The following is a 7521-nucleotide window of genomic DNA, read 5'->3' as shown; positions in this document are numbered from 1 at the left end:
ATTTTGTTGGGGCTTCATTAACTTTATCGTATAAAAAACAGCGGCCTATTAACAAATTTAGCAAGCAAGTCTTATCGTATTTTGTTGTATATGTTATAGACCAGAAACATATAATAATTTAGTTTTTCCTGAACTAGCAAGTTGTTTTCGCTGTTAAAAAATGTTTATAAAATCTTTATAAGGAAAAATAACAAACTGAAAAACAAATATTATTAAACATATGTGTAAATTATTTCATGTTCTTTAAAATAAATATAGAATAAACTTCTGTAATATCTATATGCTTTTACGGAACCATTTAAATATCAAACCGTCGCTGTTGTTCTTCATGATTTTAAATGTTGATTAAAATTGTAACATACCCATGTAAAGCCATAGTGCTTCGTTATAATCGTTCGTCCGTCTAGTACAGTGCACATATGCAACATGATTGTACGTGTAGTCAGACAATCTGCGAGCACATTTACGATTCACCTGGAAGAATATTTCAATCACTGTATCTATTCTAGCACATTTTAAAAGCGATTTAATTACTATTAACAGGCATACAACATCTGAAGAAATACTCAAATCGGGAGTTTTATATCTGTGCATTTTACTTGTTTTATCGTAACATCTTTGTTGCAATTTTATCTGATTTATATTTTTTCTGGAATGGGCTGCTGAATATCTTTAACAAGCTTTGATTTACAATTTCAGTAATTATAGTTAGTTGAAACCTTAGGGTAACATTTTATTCTTTTAATTGACTACAAAATAACACATAAAAACAGAGCGTTGCCATGCACTTATTACGAAATTATTAACAACAATATGTGAATGCAAAACAAGTGTTTATATATTTGAAACTGATTTACATATGTATACATACGCTATGTGCGAATGTATATCCAGCTTGCCTTTGTCCTTACTGTGTGCACTTCGATATACACATTTGAAAGTCTGCCCTTTGAACTGAACCAGATGAGCTACTTATGATTCTTACACAACCTACCATTTACATACATATTGTACCTGTAGATATGGTCAGATCAATGCCAAAAATGTAACTCCATTTGTCTTAATAACAATTCATAACCTATGTTTTGAGATCAATTGACTAACTATAATAAAAGTGTTAAATGTGGTTATATGCCAACGGTTCAAGGACAATTCCTGTTCATTTAAAATAATTAACATATGCCAGTGACATCTCCGTTTTTCGTTGCCTGGGAAACATCGTAAGTAACAAAAGTTCAAAAGTAAGTATGTTAGGCAGCCTGAAAAGTTTTATTTTCAAGATTTTATGACAATGGTTCTCAAAATTAAATCAACACACTGTATGTACTGATTTGACTACTGATTTTACCAATTATGTCCGGTGGCTGTTTCTTTGTATTGCAATGAACTGCAGAATAGGAGCGGGTGGTGTAACCCATCAGTTCCATAAATAATGCTTATAACAAGTCGCGGCTATTACGTTTGTTCCTGACTTTCCGGTGTATGCATTTATTGTCACTTGTTATATTGAATTACCTTTTGACCAGTGTGGTGTACTATTGTTCGTGAGGTACCATTTTTTGTGGTTTTCATGGGTAAGCCGAACCACAAAATTAAGTTCCCATTCAAAAGGAGATTTCTTTTGATTTGTTTAAAACCTCAAAACTACGATGTTAAGAATTAGCGAACTTGTTTTTCTCCCCTATTTCACGAAAGTATGTATAAAAGAAACAACATATTTTTCATAGCATCAATATTGACTATTGCTTAAAAATATTTCATATCAGCTCGGTAATGTTGGTATTACTTTCGATTTAGTCAGAGTCTTATTAAGTGCTTTTTCATTTACCATTCTATAATATTACACACCTTTTGTTACAAGCCATGGGGAATATGCAAGGTAATTTCCAGAACAAACATCTTCATCTTGACAACTTTTTGATTGTATCATATCCTCGTTATACGAAAGCCTTTAATTGATGGATAAACAATGATTAACAGCTGCTGTTCATTTCATCGTGACATTGACAAAGTGTATCACTAATAAAAGAAAGGAACATAATAAGAAATGCTTGTTTGATTGATTGATTTATTGATTATTGGGGTTTAACGCCCGAGCAGCAATGTTTCAGCTATATTCAGGCAATGAACATGAAATGGACGACAAAATGAACATGCATGAAATGATTATGATGAAATGATAAAAGGAAGGAAGACAAGGATAATAGGGTCGACAATTTTTGATTGCAATTAGAAAAAGGGAGGGATGGGTAGGGTTGGGCAATTTAGCCTCCTGTGGCGAAGCACAAAGGTTCCTACTCCTATCGAATAGCACAGCAGTGTTCGTTAACGTGCGAGGAACGTGTCATCTTTCCAGACACGGTGCACCACTATGGTTTGCGGTCAGGTTTTCCGTATTATAGCCTGCCAACCCAAGCATGTAACACGCCAGGGGTACCCCATTCCACCATCTGGGGTACACAACCCAGTTGCTCTCTGGGCAGAATGCATTAGCCCCCATTTGGGGTTCTGAGCACTATTCAGTCGGCTTTTACGACAAGCTTTGTGTTGCTGCTGGCCTATTCTTTTGACACCCGGACCTGAAATGCTTGTTTGAAGATGTAAGCTGAAATTGTACCTGATTATACAAAGGAGACTCGTTCCCACAATAATAACTAGTTACTGGTAGGCAAACTAAAATTAAAGATGTAATAAATGCTTTATATATTTTGTATCGTTTTCAAAAACACGTTGAAATAATTATCAGCTACTGATGTAGTAATGGTATTTTGCACTAGATTTATTAAGGTAAAACAAAGAGCCTTGTCCCAGATCTCTATTTGTAACTCTTACAATTTTGTTGATACAATAAAATTAATATTACAGTGTTGAATGTAAACAACTGAGTTGTGATACACAATTAATTGAATGACCTTACTTTATGTGTCTGTTGACAAAATAAAGTCGATTGGGACTGAGAAAACAACAAAAAAAAATTAAAATTTCCATGGTTAACAGAGATAATTCAAAATCAGGAAGTTCAATATCGTGTAGGACGGTTTGTACTTATGTTGTCGCCCCGTGCAGGTCCGGGTGTTAAAAGAATAGGCCTGCAGCAGCGCTAAGCTTGTCGTATAAGGCGACTAAATAGTGCTCAGAAACCTAGCCGGGGGCTAGGCGCTCTGCCCACAGAGCAACTGGGATGTGTGCCCCAGGTAGTGGAATGGGGTACCCCTGGCGTGTTGCATGCTGGGGTTGTCAGGCTATAATACGGAAAACCTGACCGCAAACCATAGTGGTGCATCGTGTTGGGAAAGATGCAAAGTTCGTCGCACGTTAAAGAACCCTGCTGTGGTATTCGATAGGAGTAGGAACCTTTGCGCTCCGCCACAGGAGGCTAAATTGCCCGACCTTACCCACCCACCCTTTTTTTCCAGTGGCAATCAAAATTTGTCGACCCTATTATCCTTATGATCCATCCTTTTTTTTTTCATTTTATGTTCATTTTGTCATCCATTTCATGTTCATCGTCTGAATATAGCTGAAATATTGCTGCTCGGACGTTAAACCCCAACAAACAAACAAACTTATGTTGTCAAATCATGTATGTTTTGCTTCGATACGTAAATGAGTGATACTTAACTGTAGTTAGAAATAAACACCTTATCACAAAATTCTTGTCAATCAATATTGATTACAACATTCATCCTACTGATTTCACAACTACTGATTTTAATATATTAAAAGAATTAAGAGTACATCTAGTGTCATCGCATGAACCTAAAACCAATTTTACCTGATATGGAAAGTCGTCTTAAAAAGGGCATACGAGAAAAATGCAATATATGTTAGCACGTCTTATTGTTTTATCCACAAATCTAAATAAAAAATATCAAATACATAATAAAAAATTTTCAAAAGTAGGCAAGTAATATATTGCTATCTTACATACATACCAGAAGACAAAGGCTTTTATTTTCAAAAACAAACAAATATTTCTTTTTCTTACCCACCATGTCCTGAAATATTGTCTAATTCATTATGGTTTATGTAAAAAAGTGTTTAATTTAAACTTTTGTACACAATCTATATACATTTCAATGTTTGTACTTTGATAAAAAGGAAGCCTTGTTCCGTGTTCCTAACTACTCCTTGTGTCACATAGTACCTCAAGGAGATTGGTTTGATATACAGCTTTGGTGCGTTTGAAAATGCTTTATTGGAAGTTTTACGATGTCAAATTAAATTTATCGCTTTGAAACCAGTTTGTTTACAAAAACTTTTATTTAAGAAAGAAATGTCACTGTCAAGTGGTTCCCTTTTCGAACGCAACCGATTGACATTTGTTGCTAATGTTTATCAAGAAATTACATGCAAGTTCATATTTCTTTAGGATTAGCCATTGTACCACATCACCATGACAATAATGTGCAACCTAATGCCTCATATTGGCCATTCTATTAACATTGTGTTCTCTCTTTCATTATACATGTACATAAAGCCCTATGTAAGGTTGTGGGAGATAGAGCCAATTTAACTCTGGTTGACTGATATCTGCTCTAGTGTACAGACATTTCACTTTCATGTACCATGCACCCTTTTCATCTCTGCATAGGGTAAATAACCCACCTCAGCATTTTTTAAAGATGGGGAGGTTTGCATTTATATTTGTTTTTAATGTTCAAAACATATCTTACTGTTCTTTCTTAATATAAAAATTAAATTTTAATCAGTTTTCAAATGATGACAGACCCTTACAACGTATATGACAGTAATCCCCTAAATATTTTGTATTTAATTTTATGTGGTACATGTAGTCCTTTTTTATTCTTAAAAGAATTATTGAACGGTGTAGTTCGAGAAGTGTAAATGAAATTTAGCCATGTTTAACTTCCTGTATTTAGGAGTAGTTGAAAGGTGTACAGTCGTGTCAAGAACGCTCGAGGATTTAACTCATGCGCGGGACAAGTTCTACCCACTCGTTAAAACTGTGCTTTATTCGTCACTCGTGGTGATATTTTGGTTATTCACTCTATCCAATTAATAATTCTATTAGGTTCCATATAAATTTGCTACCTGCAAACTGTGCAGTTATTAAATTTACAATCGACAGTAGGGGTACCACAACAGGTGTCACTGGACAAGATTCCACAATCTGGAAATCCTTTGATATTCGCCTTTGCACCTGGATTCAACCAACCATACACCAACCCCGGCCTTGATTGGTACATGTAAGTTTCAAATTTTAGATACTTTAAAATGAATTATAGTCACCAAACTTTAAATGAAAAATTAACACAGAAGCAAGAAATGGATTTTTAGTGATCAGTTGCATAGTTACACTGTGGAAGGTGTGTTAGTATCAGTTCTATGTCATTATCTCCAATAGAAGCTGAGGAATATGTTACCAAAACAGTAATGAAGTCCTACGGTCAACAGGAAGTAGATAATCAACCAACTTGAAAAAGAGAGGTCAACTTCTGAGGAGCAGTACAAGTCATCATGCGTAAACAAATTTTAGCAATATACAAAATATCTAAGGAATCCCTTCAAAAAAGCATATAAGCGACTAACCTGGGTACAAGTCATCATGCAAAAGCCATATTCAAACATTTAACAATTCCCTTCAATAGAAGCTGCAAAATAGGTAATAAAAACGTGTAACGGACAGACTGACTGATGGATGTGTTTATTGCAATATAGGCCCATTAGAATGGGAATGTTTATTTTAATCAGTTTAGTATACCGATGACTCCCTTTCTGATTCGCTTGCTATTATATGCATAACCTCGTTAAAACCACATTATTTGTTATGGGATTCCATCGACCAATCATGATAATTTGTAAAGCCGCCTCTTGCAAAAATGTGGCATTGTCTTATGTTGAAAATAAAATTTAATGGATTTTTTTAAGTAACATGACGTGTCCACAGATGGTCTCCTTCCTTTCATACACAAACCTCTTGGACTTCATCACATTAGAACCAAACTCTATTCTATACATGTACCTCACATTCTACTACACTCCCTTTACAAAATAAATCTCGACACTCCTGTTTCTGACCGTACCTCATCATTATAAAGACTTGTTGCCATCATTTGGATATTGGTTTCCTGAGACTCTTTAAACCAGTTTGTGTGAAAAGTCAAGATGAAGAAAAACGATCATTTTTCATAGAAAAATCAATACCAATTATTTCATTTTACTATACTTCACCCATTGCGTCCAAAACTATCAATTAAAAAAGGTTTTTACAGAACCTTGATATTGAGGACTTCAAGACTGAACCACCTGATTGTTCTTGCAAAATCTCTCCATTCAAATATGGTCCTTCTGGTCACTTCGTTACGGGAGACTATCATCGGAAACGAATCTCTGCGTAATGTCCTTTCTAAAGGTCCCAAGTACCGTGAACCACGCTCCATAAATTGGAATTATAACTTTATCAGTATGGATGCCGTGGAGGATTATGCAAGAAAACTGATAAAACGAAAACAAGAAGACATTGATTCTCTGTCATAGTTGTTAAAGGCCGTGAGGTCTTCAATTTTGAAACGAATGAAAGTTTTAAGTCGGTCAATGAGCAGGGGCGGATTCATTCGGGGTGTGGCGGGCGTGCACACCCCCCCTTAAAATTTGCAAAGCATGGATTTTCAGGGGTAAATTTAGGCGGTTTTTGGTTGAAACTTTAATTTCTTGCTAATTTTACCACTGCTTCTGATGAGTGCCAATGCTACATCAGTTTTCAAAGACCCCGATGTAGCAAAAGCATTGTCTACTATACATGACAAATATGTTGTCGTACCAGCGTTTTTGTCTGCAAAACCTTTTATATCCAATGTTTATAATCAGAGGTAGACGTAGAAAATAATAGCAGTGATAAGATCTATATTGCTACTACACTCTCCAAACAAGAAATTGTGAAAAACCATAAATCTGGGTTATCCTCTTTTGGTCACTCTACTAAGGACGATGATTGTGATTAACACTGTATACTTCTATTCCCCATACTCAGTAAAAATCCCGACTTAAAAACATTATGCATCGTTGTTTTTTTCCAAAAACGAAATGGTACACCTAGATACAAATATACAGTGCTTGGTAGAGATTCCTCATCTTTTAATCTCAGTGTCCGCTATATATATGACGTACTATCTTTAAACAATCCTAATTTAGGGGATTTGATATATTGCATCTATGCTAAAGAACTTGAGATAAAGGATACTACAGGCGCTGTGAAGTCGGCCTCATATCTTGACCTACACTTAGAAATCGATCTGCGCCATGAAAAGTGATTTATTCAACGTGTCATAGTTTTCCTTTAATCTTTTGTCTACCCTGGACTTGACTTTTTATGAGCAATTCGGCGGGTGTTTCTAGAAAAAAACAGAGGATGCTTACCCTACCAATGCACCGGGTCCATGCTCCCAGTTTTTTAGTGGAGTCCGAGCTGCTCATTTGCTTTTTTCACTTTATATGTATGTTTTAAGTTACTTTATGTTCTTTGTTGTGTATGTCTGTTTTCCATGTCTGGTCCTTGTC

The sequence above is a fragment of the Perna viridis genome, chromosome 14 (assembly GCF_037379345.1).
Source record: "Perna viridis isolate PV_CMFRI_1.1 ecotype Kerala chromosome 14, ASM3737934v1, whole genome shotgun sequence".
Classification (NCBI taxonomy): domain Eukaryota; kingdom Metazoa; phylum Mollusca; class Bivalvia; order Mytilida; family Mytilidae; genus Perna; species Perna viridis.
The sequence above is the reverse complement of the archived record's forward strand: the minus strand, read 5'-3'. Positions refer to the sequence as shown.